Consider the following 14,567-nt stretch of genomic DNA (forward strand, 5'->3'; position numbering starts at 1 on the left):
CCCATGCAGTCACAGGGAGAACGTGCAAACTCCCACCCAGATAGCACCGGAGGTCAGGCTAGAACCTGGATCATTGGAACTGCTCTAATGCGCCATCCTGAAACTTAAATTCCAGCACTACCATGGTGGCATTTGAACTCATTGCCCAGTCTCCAGCATTACTACCACTATGTTGCCAAACACTTGCCATATCAGGTTAAAATAAAAGCCAAAATAAAGCGATGCCCTTTGAGTTTTGTGAGTTAGCTATAATGTTAAAATAATGATTCAACCATGGTTGCCAATTCATCAGGAAGAGCTGAAGCAAGGTCTTCCTACTTTGCTTCCATCCAGTCAATGGGAGGGCAGGTTCCTCCACTTCTTCGCTCAAAGCAACTTCATGGAAGTGACTTCATCAGATCTGAATTCAACAGCCATGTTTATCAGACATTTGTCATTCTTTTTGTCAGTCAATTACTTCAACTTGGATGTCACAATTAAGTCACAATTGCTGATTTTATGTCGCAGCTGCATCCTCCTAGCAAGCACGTTTCAGGGAACTGAGCTGTGATTGTACCTTACCCTGTCACCTACACTTCTTCAAATACAGTACCTTCACTGGGGTTGCAGGGCTGCAGAATTATTCCACAGTTGCTAAAGTTAAAACTACTTAAACATTAACTTAATGTCCTTAACCCTTGCAGACTTGTTCTTTAAAAACATTTTCTCCTAAAAAATAAATTCATCAATCTGCTCTCTCTTTTAGGATCAGGACCCAAGCTAGGCTAGTACAGTAACTAGTGTTTTGTTATATAGTGAGGTGAATAGATTGAGAGAATTATTACCTAGAAATTGGATGACACATTATTTTTTCCAGTACAATGCATTTCAAAACTGATGTAAGCAAGAAGTAAATTGTACTCTTTTTTTCTTGGTGAAATCACAGCAATTACAAATTAGAATGGGGCACTTTTGGTCGTGCTCCGTGCTATTGTGTCCAATGCTTCTGCAGTGTCTGAACCCTGGCTGATTTGCCCCTCCTGAACCCAGGGTGACTCAGACCAACTGGACCTCTCGCTGCCTGATAGCAAATAACTCAGCACACATCACACATCCAGTCTGGCACTTTTTGCTTCACTGGCTCATACTAATAACTCAATGAGCGACTAAGGCATCTGCTGGGAAACAGAGGCTAACCAGGACTTTCATAATGGGATCTGAATTTAGCGTTAAGAGGCTGAATAGAGATGGTCTTGGGAGAAATGTCACTGCTTTGTTGAAATAAATCCAAGTTTCTTCTCTATTAACATATGCAGGTCTAAGCAAACATGATATGATTTCACAATCCTGATTGTACATTTGATATCCAGTGCTATTTGGTGCAAAAGTTTTAAATATTCCTCAAAGTTTTTTCTTGGTCCTTGCTACTACTCTGCTGTTTCGAGGATACAACAAAAAAACCAGGGACCTAGACATTCTGGTGCACCCAGAAGGATGCATTAGGCAGCAAATGCAACAGCGTGGCAATGAATATCATTGCCAACCTATTCACCGACTAAAATCTGGGACTTGGAGACTTCTGAAGAGGCATTTAATCAAAAGTGCACTGCATAGCAATTAGGGCTGAAGCTGGGTTTGGTAAGGGGAGCAAGGCAAGGGATAAGGGTGTGATGGCCAGAAGAGTGGCAGCCAACAGTTTTATCGGGCCTATGGTTTTGCTGTAAGACCATCTGGGAGAAAGTGGGAATGAGGGGTTGTGCTGTAGTGAAGGATCCGGCAGGGGAGCAGACAAGGAATTGAATGTTGTGTGGTCAGGTGAGGGAGAATGGGAGGTGGGAGTAACCAGGCCTGGATTATGCTGAGAATTGGAGCTGGTGATAAGTGGGAACAGTTGAGGGGAGGGAAGGGTTGAAGGGCAAGGCCTCTATTGACTGCAGGTCAATGGGTTGGACAAGGTTCTGGGTCTGGAACAGTGACAGAGGTTGGAAGGGATTTATCCTAACCTTCACACCCCATTCCATTACCTTACTCCCACTACCAAACCCAGCCTCAGATCCAACCGCTGTGCCCATGTAGGGGCAGGGGACCAGAACAATGAAAGACATGGTACCTCAGCAACATGAGTGCCAGTCCAGCGTGCCTTTATTCCTGACACACAATGGTCCGAGTGTTCCTGTAATGCCCTTAGAGGAGCATTCGATGCAGAATGACATTATCCGGAACACTTCAGGGTGAAAGCGTGACTCTCATGCAGAAGTGCCCAATCAAATTTGCTGGGTGACACAAGAAAGTGTTATTACTGTGCTTTACTCTGGAAAAGAAAGTGGCCCTGACAACTTTTGCAATACCACCAGTACCGGTAAAATACCGGTAAATACTGGTAAAAAAAAGTGTTATTTTCTCCCTGGATACAGCAAAAGAAGATTAGCAAGAATGGGAAATAGTATTCCCGATTGATGTCAGGAAGGGACATTTACTCCCCGTCAGAAGAAAGAAAACATAACTCCTATCTTGTGCCATCTCAATTGAACCTAACCCTAAGGAGGAGTTTTTTTTTAATGGGCAGGGGGAGTCATTGGAGCGGATGGAGTCTCAGATGAAGCTCACAGTAATGTCCACATCCAGATGAGAAAGTCCAGGGTTCACAAACCACTCTATTGACCTGAGCACAAAAACCAGAATGACACTAGAGATAAGTCGTTAACTGCCATATTTAAGAAGAAATGTGATTTGAGGTCCTGTCTAGTCTTTCTTGTGGACAGAAAAGATTGCAAGCATTCTGAAGCAAAGCTAAGAAATCTGCACCTGTATAGTGGCCAATATTAATCTTTTAAATAAGATTACTAAAGTACATAATTATCATTGCTTGTTTGTGGGATACTGCTTTATGTAAATTGATGCAATTTCTGCATTACAACAATGAATACATTTTAGACTATAAGACATAGGAGGAGAAATAGGCCATTTGGCCCATCGAGTCTGCTCTGCCATTTGATCATGGCTGATATATTTTTCCCTCTCAACCCCATTCTCCTGCCTTTTCCCCATAACCTTTGACACCCTTACCAATCAAGAGCCTATCAACCTCTGCTTTAAATATACGCAATGACTTGGCCTCCACAGCTGTCTGTGGCAATGAATACCGCAGATTCACCACCCTGTGGCTAAAGAAATTCCTCCTCATCTCTGTTCTAAAGGGACACCCTTCTATTCTGAGGTTGTGCCCTCTGGTCCTAAACTCTCCCACAACTGGAAACATCCTCTCCACATCCACTCTATCCAGGCCTTTCGGTATTTTGTAGGTTTCAATGAGATCCCCCTTCATCCTTCTAAACTCCAGCGAGTACAAGCCCAAAGCCATCAAACGCTTCTCATACGCTAACCCTTTCATTCCCAGGATCATTCTTGTAAACCTCCTCTGGACCCTCTCCAATGCCAGCACATCCTCCCTTAGATATGGGGCCCAAAACTGCTCACAATACTCCAAATGCAGTCTGACCAGTGCCTTATAAAGTCTCAGCATTACACCCTTGCTCTTATATTCTGGTCCTCTCAAAATGAGTGCTAACACTGTATTTGCCTTCCTTACTGCCAATTCAACCTGTAAGGTAACTTTCAAAGGATCCTGCACTAGGACTTCCAAGTCCCTTTGCACCTCTGATTTCTGAATTTTTTCCCCATTTAGAAAATAGTCTACACCTTTATTCCTTCCACCAAAGTGCATGGCCGTACAATTACCTACGCTGTATTCCATCTGCCACTTCTTTGCCCATTCTCCCAACCTTCTGCAGAATCCCTGCTTCCTGAACACTACCTGCCCCTCCACCTATCTTTGCACCATCCACAAACTTGGCCACAAAGCCATCAATTCCGTCATCCAGATCAATAACATTTTAAAAGCACTTCATTGACCAAAGCATTTCATACACTCTGAGATACAAGGATTCCATGAAAGGCACTATGTATAAATATAAAACAAAACAGAAAAAGCAGATCAGCTATCTGAAATTGCCACAGGTAAATGTATAGGTATTTGAAATCTGAAATTAGAGAATACGCAGATACTATGCACTTGCTGCATATGTTGAAGTCAACAGAGGTGGCCAAATTGTTTAAATGATGATCCTTTGTTCACCAGACTGATTCCTGGTTGTATGGAGAGAGATTGATTGACCAGGACTGTGTTCACTCGAGTTTAGAAGGATGAGGGGAGATCTTATTGAAACATATAAAGTTCTGTCAGGACTTGACAGACTGGAAACAGGGAGCATGCTTCTTCTGGCTGGGAGTCCAGAACTAGTAGTCTCAAGAAGGGAATTAAGATATCTAGGACCGAGACTGGTGAACCTGTGCAACTTACTACCACAGAGCGTAGTAAAGGCCAAGCCACTGAATATTTTTAAGAAGGAAATAGATGAATTCCTTTACAAGAGATGCATCAGTCACAACAAGGGATACAGAAAGGGAGCGGGAATATGGTAATGAAATAGAGGGTCAGCCGTGATCTTATTGAATGGTGGAACCGTTTGAAGGGATGAATCACCTACTTCTACCATGACCTCTCTATATTTAATGTTTCTATTTCTTCAATTTACCTTTCCTCTGGACCAACATTGTTCCATTAATATCCTCTCATCTTACATCATCATACCTTTTCTATTCATCTCCTGCCTTCAGACCTACCATATTCTTGCCTTTTTGTTCTCTCCCCATCCCACCCTCCTATTTCTCTGCATTTTCAAACATGTTCTGTTGAATGGTCATTGATTGAAACATTGCCTCTGCTTCGCTCTCCATGGATGTTGCCTGACCTTCAGTTACTTCCAGCATTTGCTCCTGCTATTTCAGATTTCCAACATTGGCAGTATTTTCCTTCTATAAATGCAAGACTTAAGTTGCTCCAAAAAGACAAGAAGGCTTAAGCACACAGTGAAGTGCTTAAGCTGGATCAGTGAATGACAGTCTTATTCAGTAAGTCAGGCACTTAAGATTCGAATTCTGCTCAAATACCCTTAGCACCTCAGCTATGATCTACTTTCTTATAATGACTCAGAAGGAGGGCATTCAGTCCATGGCAGCTCCAAAGAGGAGCAACCTTAGAGAGTCACAGAGCCATGAAGCATGGAAACAGGCCCACCGAGTCTGCACCAACCATCAAGCACCAATTTACCCTAATTCCATTTCATTTTCCCCACATCCCCATTGTCTGTACACAAATCCTACCACTCATCTACTCACTAGGGACAATTTGCAGTGGCCAATCTATCTGCACATCTTTGGGAAGTGCAGAGGAAACCCAGGTAGTCACAAGAAGAACGTGCAAACCATACATAGACAGTACTGGAGATTAGGACTGTTGTGAGGCAGCAGGCTCCAATAACCATACTTCATGTTAATCCCAACACCCCTCTCCTTATTTCCCTTATATATAGTAAAATATTTTTTAAAGGTAGGCAAACAAGGTTTAAGGTAGTCAAATATGCTGGGATCTTGCTATGCACAAAGCAGCTGCTGGGTTTAATCCCAGGACCAAACAATTGGCGTCTTAGATCATTTTCACTGTGTTCAATAGTTCGAGGTTTCTGCAAAAAGCTGAATGAATGGTCTTCCTCAAAAAAAGTCTATTTTGAGAAATACTCTTCTTTCCAAATACATCTTTATTTATTGCACAAACTCAAGAAAAGGCAATTCTCGAACTTTCATTTTATTCTCACGAAAGACACACAATTTCTAGTTTGTTTGGAGATGGAAGTTAACAAGCCTTCAAATTGTCTTGATTTGCTATATAACATTGAATTGCTAACTGACCTGACTGAAAGAAAACCTTATTAAAATGCAAACTGATATTTTTTTTTGCTTTTAATAGGCATCCATAAAATAACACATCACTAATGATTCAATTTGATGCTTATTATAGCTTCTGGTAATCATTTAGGCAATGGAGTAAAAAAAAATCTATTTTAATTTTTAAACTCATTTCTGTTCAGCTTGTTGTGACCAATACTGAGAGATGGTTTGGACTATAATTTGTTAGGTACAATTTGCTCTGACACTACATTAAAGGCACAGTCTGACTGAATTGCCTGATAATTTTTAGCTGTGGTCAGGTGGGTCTCCTCCTTCGAAGGCAGATCCTCTGCTTTAAGGATGTCTTCCTTCCATTCACCATCTTGAGGAGTGGAAGATGCCTGTGCATGATTTCTCCTAACACAAGTTGAGTTTATTGTCATTTGCACAAGTACGGTGAGGTACAGGTACAATGAAAAACTTGCTTGCAGCAGCATCACAAACACATAGGTTCAGAAAACACACAGAACACAAATTATACATAAATTATGCCAGACAATGAAGAAAAAGACTGCAAAACAAGACATCAGTGCAAAAGAAAAACAAAATCAGAGACAGGTCCATGGTAGTGCAAGAGGTGGTCCATCGTGTTCTGTTGCTGAGGTGGGGTTAGGGTTGGTTCATGAACCTGATGGTGGTAGGAAAGTAGCTGTTCCTGACCCTGGTGATGTGGGACTTCAGGCGTCTGTACCTCCTGCCCAACAGTAGCAGCGAGAAGAGGGCATGACCTGGATGGCGGGGGCCCTTGATGATAGATGCCACCTTCTTGAGACAGCGTCTCATGTAGATGCTGTCAATAGTGGGGAGGGGCTGTGCCCATGAGGGACCGAGTTGTGTCCACTACTCTCTGAAGCCTCTTGTGCTCCTCTGTGTTGGAATTGCCGTACCAGGCCATGATACAACCAGTCATGATACTTTCAACAGTGCATCTGCAGAAGTTTGTTAGAGTATTTGGTGACATGCCAAATCTCCTTAAGCTTCCAAGTAAGTAGAGGCATAGCACACCTTCTTCATGATTGCATCCATATGCTGGATCCAGGGCAGGTCATCCGAGATGTTGACGCCCAGGAATTTGAAGCTGCTTTCTCTTTCCACCTCTGTCTACCAATGAGTCGGTTTCCCAACTTGCACACCAGTTTACTACGTGGGCTTCACAGAGCCAGGCCTTGGTGCAGAGGTAAAGTGATTGGAGAACAGGCTCTGCTGGATGGACTCAGCACACATATATACAATGGAAGGGTCACAGCATGGAAACAGGCTCTTAGGTCCACTCATTTACACTAATCCTGTTTCAATCGTATTTTTTGTTCTCCCCACATTCTCATCAATTCCTCTCAGATTCTACCACTCACCTATAAACTAGGGGAAAATTACGGTGGATAATTAACCTACCAACTCCCAAATCTTTGGGACGTGGGGGGAAGTACCCAGAGAAAACCTATGCAGCCACATGGAAAATGAACAAACTGCACACAGAGAGCACCCAAGGTCAGGATTGAACATGGGTCTCTGGCGCTGCGAGGTAGTGGCTCTACCTGCAGCACCACTGTGCCATTTACCGCAAGCTTACCTCAAGAGTCAGAACTGACAAAGATTGGGGGTTCAGGAGCTGTACTACTCTGGAAGCAGAAAGGAGAAGGACAAGCCTCTGACAGCAGGAGCAGATGGACCCATCTGAAGAATGCCTCTTCCACCTATCAGGAGACCATTTGAGTGCTATGGTTACTCCACCCTTAGTCACATCTGAATCCTTCCAAAGCACAACTGGTATGTTTCAAAGACTTCGCACTTGGCTTCCATGACTCCATGAAGTAAGATACCAGAGCAGTATATCTAAAAGTTTTGCTGTTTCTTCAACTTTCCGGAAAATAACAATACTTTGATGAATGGGAGTGCCCAGCGGAATTTATTTTTGACCAGGAGTCATTGACTGAACTTCAGGGAGTGATAGGAACAACCCTGCAGAAAGTCATGAGCCTCAAAGGGCTTTGTTCCGTCAATGTTCCGCTTCTATGAGGCTAAACCAATTCATCGTGCAAGTCTCCGCTGACCCTTCAGGCAACTGTCATTTTGTTCTTCTTTCAGAAGAACAAATCTTGAACAAATAATGAGAAGAAAAGAATCCTCTGACCACTTTAATCATAACAATGGGTATTGCTTTATAACTCCAACATGCCCTTATTAGCTATAATAGCATTGGTGCCCTAAGAAAGGTAATCATTCAGCTTTGAGTTTTTGAAGAAATTCCCCACATACCTTACTTGGTTAGGGGTGGTGCCTTGTGTTATGCATGATACTCTTAGCCCAGTGTCCTGAATATTAGCAGCCTGCAGCATTCTATACAACACTCAAGTAGGTCTGGGGCATAAGGAGATGCACCTCAAGACTCACGAGGAACAGTTGAGCAAAGCTGAGGGAGTGGAAGGGCTACAGGTTGAGCTGTACAAGTCAGCCCTCTTCCAACAAAATAACAAGAGCCCTTGAAATAAATGTCTTGATCAACTCAGTGGTCAATTCCTTCATCCTACATTCTCCAACCCTAAAGGCATTCAGCTAACTTTTGCATTATAGACTTAATGAGAAAATACTCTGTGGATTACTTTGAGGATGATTTCAAACAACATTCAAATACAATCATTGCCATAGAACCATAGAACAATACAGCATAATACAGGCCCTTCAGCCCACCATGTTGTGCCTCCCTTCAAACCACACCTAAGACTATCTAACCCCTTCCTCCCACATATCCCTCTATCTTAAATTCCTCCATATGCCTATCTAACAATCTCTTGAACTTGTCCAATGTATCGGCCTCCACCACCACCCCAGGCAGTGCATTCCATGCACCAACCGCTCTCTGGGTGAATAACCTCCCTCTGACATCACCCTTGAACTTCCCACCCAATACCTTAAAGACACATCCTCTTATTTTGAGCATTGGCGCCCTGGGAAAGAGGCACTGGCTGTCCACTCTATCTATTCCTCTCAATATCTTGTATACCTCTATCATGTCTCCCCTCATCCTCCTTCTCTTCAGTGAGAACAGCCCTAGCTCCTTTAGTCTCTCCTCAGAATCCATACTCTCTAATCCAGGCAGCATCCTGGTAAATCTCCTCTGCACCCTTTCCAACGCCTCCACATCCTTCCTATAATGGGGCAACCAGAACTGGACACAGTACTCTAAGTGTGGCCTAACGAGAGCTTTGTAAAGCTGCATCATCACTTTGCGGCTCTTAAACTCAATCCCCCGATTTATGAAAGCTAACAACTTTCTTAACTACCCTATCCACCTGCAAGGCAACTTTCAGTGATCTGTGGATATGAACCCCAAGATCCCTCTGCTCCTCTACACTGCCCAGAATCCTGCATTTACCTTGTACTCCGCCTTGGAGCTTGTCCTTCCAAAGTGTACCGCCTCACACTTCTCTGGATTGAACTCCATCTGCCACTTGTCAGCCCAGCTCTGCATCCTATCAATATCCCTCTGCAAGCTTCTACAGCCCTCCACACTATCTACAACACCACCGATCTTGTGTCATCTGCAAACTTGCTAACCCACCCTTCCACCCCCTCATCTAAGTCGTTAATAAATATCACAAAAAGTAAAGGTCCCAGAACCGATCCCTGCGGGACACCAATAGTCACAGCCCTCCAATCCGAATGCACTCCCTCCACCACAACCCTCTGCTTTCTACAGGCAAGTCAATTCTGAATCCACACAGTCAAGCTTCCCCAGATCCCTTGGCCTCTGACCTTCTGAAGAAGCCTACCATGCGGAACCTTGTCAAACGCCTTACTAAAATCCATGCAGACCATCATCAATTTTCCCTCTACCCTCATCAATCTTCCTGGTCACCTCCTCAAAGAACCCTATCAGGCTTGTGAGGCAAGATCTTCCCTTCACAAAGCCAAGTTGGCTGTCCCTAATCAGTCCATGATTCTCTAAATGCTCATAGATCCTATCTCTTAGAATCCTTTCCAACAGCTTACCCACCACAGACGTAAGGCTCACTGGTCTGTAATTCCCTGGACTATTCCTACTACCTTTTTTGAATAAGGGGACAACATTCGCCACCCTCCAATCCTCCAGTATCATCCCAGTTGACAACGAGAACTCAAAGATCCTAACCAATGGTTCAGCAATCTCCTCCCTCGCCTCACGAAGCAGCCTGGGGAATATTCCGTCAGGTCCCGGGGACTTATCTGTCCTAATATTTTCTAACAATTCCAACACATCCTCTCTCTTAATATCTACATACTCTAGAAACATTACCCTCACCTACACTGTTCTCAGCATCATCAAGGCCCCTCTCCTTGGTGAATACTGAAGAGAAGTATTCATTGAGAACCTCACCCACTTCCACAGCTTCCAGGCACATCATCCCACCTTTGTCTTTAATCGGACCAACCTTTACCCTAGCCATCTTACTGTTCTTTATGTACGAGAAAAAAGCCTTGGGATTCTCCTTAACCCTACTGACCAAAGCCTTTTCATGTCCCCTTCTCACTCGCCTCAGCCCTTTCTTAAGCTCTTTCTTTGCTACTCTATATTCCTCACGAGCCCTGTCCGATCCTTGCTGCTTACACCTTATGTATGCTGCCCTCTTCTTCCTAACTAGTTGTTCCACCTCTCTCGTCATCCATGGTTCCTTCACCCTACCATTCCTTCTCTGCCTCTCCGGGACAAATTTATCCCTAACATCCTGCAAAAGATCCCTGAACATCGACCACATCTCCATAGTATATTTCCCTTCAAAAATGTCACCCCAATTTACACTCCCAAGTTCTCGCCTTATAGCCTCATAATTCGCCTTCCCCCAATTAAATATCTTCCCGTCCTCTTTGCTCGTATCCCTGTCCATGACAACTCTAAAGGTTATGGAGCAATGGTCACTGTCCCCCAAATGCTCACCCACCGATAGATCTGTCACCTGACCCGGTTCATTACCTAAAACTAGATCTAATATGGCATTCCCCCGAGTCGGCCTGTCAACATACTGCATCAGGAATCCGTCCTGGACACACTTAACAAACTCTGCCCCGTCTAAACCTTTGGCACTAAGTAGGTGCCAATCAATATTTGGATAGTTGAAGTCTCCCATTATAATAACCCTGTTATTTTCGCATCTCTCCAAAAACTGCCTCCCAATCTGCTCCTCAGTATCCCTACTACTACCGGGGGCCTATAGAATACTCCCAGGAGGGTAACTGCCCCTTTCTTATTCCTAACTTCCACCCATATTGACTCTAGAGAGGATCCTTCTACATTATCTACCCTTTCTGCAGCTGTAACCATGTCCCTGACAGTATCGCCACCCCTCCTCCTCTTCTCCCCCCCATCCCTTTTAAAACACTGAAAACCAGGAATATTCAATATCCATTCCTGCCCCGATGTCAGCCATGTCTCTGTAATAGTCACGATATCATAGTCCCATGTACCAATCCAAGCTCTCAGTTCATCTCCCTTACTCCTGATGATACTTGCATTCAAGTAAATGCACTTTAGCCCATCCACCTTACTACTTTTATAGCCTGTACTCTGCTTCTCCTTCCTCAAAGCCTCTCTACCTGTCAGATCTGACTTTTCCCCATCCCCTTCTTCCTCTGACCTACTCCTCTGGTTCCCTTCCCCCTCGCAACCTAGTTTAAACCCTCCTGAACCACCCTAGCAAACCTAGCCAGAAGGATATTGGCCCCCCTCAGGCTCGGGTGTAACCAGTCCTCTCTGTACAGGTCCCACCTTCCCCAGAAGAGATCCTAATGATCCAAAAATCTAAATCCCTCCCTCCTGCACCAACTTCTCAGCCACACATTTATCTGCCATCTCCTCCTATTCCTACCTTCACTATCGCGTGGCATTGGCAGCAATCTCGAGATTGCTACCCTCGAGGTCCTGTCCTTCAGCCTTCTGCCTAGCTCGCCAAACTCACCTTTCAGGACCTCATCCTTCTTCCCATCTGTGTTGTTGGTACCAACATGAACCACGACTTTTGGCTGTTCTCCCTCCCGCTCCAGAATCCTGTGGACCCGATCAGTGACATCCCGGACCCTGGCACCTGGGAGGCAACAAACCATCCGGGATTCATGCTCACTGCCACAGAACCTCCTATCTGTTTCCCTGACTATCGAGTCCCCTATCACTACCGCCTTCCTCTTCTCCTTCCTTCCCTTCTGAGCAGCAGGACCGGTCCCAGTGCTACAGACCTGGCTACTGCTGCTAGACCCCGGCAGGTCATCTCCCTCAACAGTCTCCAAAGCGGAAAACGTGTCACTGAGGGGAGCAGCCTCCGGGCTCCTCTGCTCTATCTGCCTGTTCGTTTTCTTTCTCCTTTTCCCTCCCCTGACAGTCATCATTCTCTCTACTTCCTGGACTCCAGAAGTACCTGCTCTGAGCGGGGTGACCATCTCCTTATGTACAGTATCTACAAAACTCTCCCCCTCGCTGATGCTGCGCAGTGTTTGAAGCTGTAACTCCAGCTCATCGATTTGAGCCGAAGTTCCTCCAGCCTCAAGCACTTACTGCAGATGTGGCCATCGTGGACCGCAGCAAGGTCCACGAGTTCCCACATCAAGCAGCTGCAGCACACCACCATGTCCTCCATCTGAACTAATTCTTTATTTTCCCCTAGTTTTTTCTACTTAAATATTTATCACAGATAACAGGTAAACCTTACTTTTACCGACCTGCCAGCTACTCACCTGCCTTGCCCCTTTACGCTGAAGCCCCTTAAGCCAAAGCCCAACCACTCTGCTCCCTCTCACTCAGCCGCCCGCTCCGACGCTGTCCGCTGGATGTGGCTGTTTGCTTTTTAAACTGCCCGCGCCGCACCTGCGCAGTCCAGCCCCCACTCTTGCATCCGACTTACATTGAATCATAAGTCAATTTGTAGTGCATTTCCACACACTATACCCAGGGACATCAACAAGGCAACTCTAGATCACGAACATGAACATGGACAGGTACTAGTGGCATGGGTAGGTCAGAGGATGACACACTGACAGAAAGCATCATCTGGAGCTCTACTGAACTGGACAAGGTGGGGCTTTTGAACTCTAAGTGGAAATGTTTAAGGTACCTGAGAGATTACAAAGAGCACATAAGACTGTAATTTGTAGAGAGGACACTTTTGGAGGGCAGTCAACTGACAGGAAAATGGTTGCAAGAATTGGGGAATGGAAGAAGGTTCCTGACCTTTTGTCATCCATGAGGAAGTACAGTTGATTTGGGACCGTGAGTAATGCACCTGTGGCTGCAATCCTCTGCCACTTAGAAGCAAGCTTTCTCGGTGATGGCTTTGTTGTTTCTGGTGTTCCGAGCACTAATCATCTTCAGCTGCTTCATCATTGACCTTCCTTCCATCATCAGGTCAGAAGTATGGATGATTGCTGATGAGTGCACAATGTTCAAATCCATTTGCCGTTCCGCAGAAGATAAAGTTGCCCATTCCTGCATCCGTCAAGACTGGGACAAAATTCAGACATGGGTTCATAAGTGTCGGCAATCACTATCTCAAACCAAGGAGAATCTAAACACTTACTCTTAATGTTCAATGGCATTATTGTCACTGAATTCTCCACCATCACATAATGAGGTCACTAATGGATAGGAACACAGTGGGACCCGGCACATAAACACTGCAGCCACAGTGTCTGGATATCTGTGGAGAATGACTTTCCACCATCTACAAGGTACAAGTCAAGAATGCAATGGGATAACCTCCACTTGGCTGGATGTGTGTTCTTCCACTAATACTCAATAACTCAACACCATGCAGGACAATGTAGTCTGCTTGACTGGCAGTTGATCTACCACCCAAAACATTCATTCCCTAGACCACTGTTGCAACATGGCCTCAGTATGTACCATCTACAAGAAGCAGTGCAGTTACTAACCCAGGCTACTCAACCCAGTTCAACCCAGATAAGTGTGAAGTGGTTCATTTTGGTAGGCCAAATATGATAGCAGAGTATAGTATTAATGGTAGGACTCTAGGCAGTGTGGAGGATCAGAGGGATCTTGGGGTCCGAGTCCATAGGACGCTCAAAGTAGCTATGCAGGTTGACTCTGTGGTTAAGAAGGCATATGGTGTATTGTCCTTCATCAACTGTGGAATTGAATTTAGGAGCTGAGAGGTAATGCTGCAGCTATATAAGACCCTGGTCAGACCCCACTTGGAGTACTGTGCTCAGTTCTGGTCATCTCACTACAGAAAGGATGTGGAAGCCATAGAAAGGGTGCAGAGGAGATCTACAAGGATGCTGCCTGGATTGCGGAGCATGCCTTATGAAAGCAGGTTGAGGGAACTCGGCCTTTTCTCCTTGGAGCGACAGAGGGCGGGGGGGACCTGATAGAGGTATATAATAGGATGAGAGGCATTGATCGGGTAGATAGTCAGGGGCTTTTTCCTAGGGCTGAAATGGTTGCCACAAGAGGACATAGGCTTATGGTGCTGGGGAGTAGGTTCAGGGGAGATGTCAGGGGTAAGTTTTTTTACTCAGAGAGTGGTGAGTGCGTGGAATGGGCTGCCAGCAACGGTGGTGGAGGTAGATATGACAGGGTCTTTTAAGAGACTTTTGGATAGGTACAGGAAGCTGAGAAGAATAGAGGGCTATGGGTCTCTAAGGCGGGGACATGTTCGGCACAGCTTTGTGGGCCAAAGGGCCTGAATTGTGCTGTAGGTTTTCTATGTTCTATGTTTCTAACAGCACCTTCCAACTCCACAGCTTCTACCATCAAGAAG

The 14,567-nt window shown here is 45.0% G+C and overlaps 1 protein-coding gene across 1 annotated transcript in view; it reads right to left on the bottom strand.

Annotated features, from left to right (window-relative positions):
• The window catches only part of LOC127581569 (ephrin type-A receptor 7), a 382,237-nt gene that overhangs the window by 61,427 nt on the left and 306,243 nt on the right, over positions 1 to 14,567 (bottom strand). The gene's annotated exons all lie outside the window — the stretch shown is intronic.

This window comes from Pristis pectinata, chromosome 22, assembly GCF_009764475.1.
Source record: "Pristis pectinata isolate sPriPec2 chromosome 22, sPriPec2.1.pri, whole genome shotgun sequence".
Taxonomy (NCBI): Eukaryota; Metazoa; Chordata; class Chondrichthyes; order Rhinopristiformes; family Pristidae; genus Pristis; species Pristis pectinata.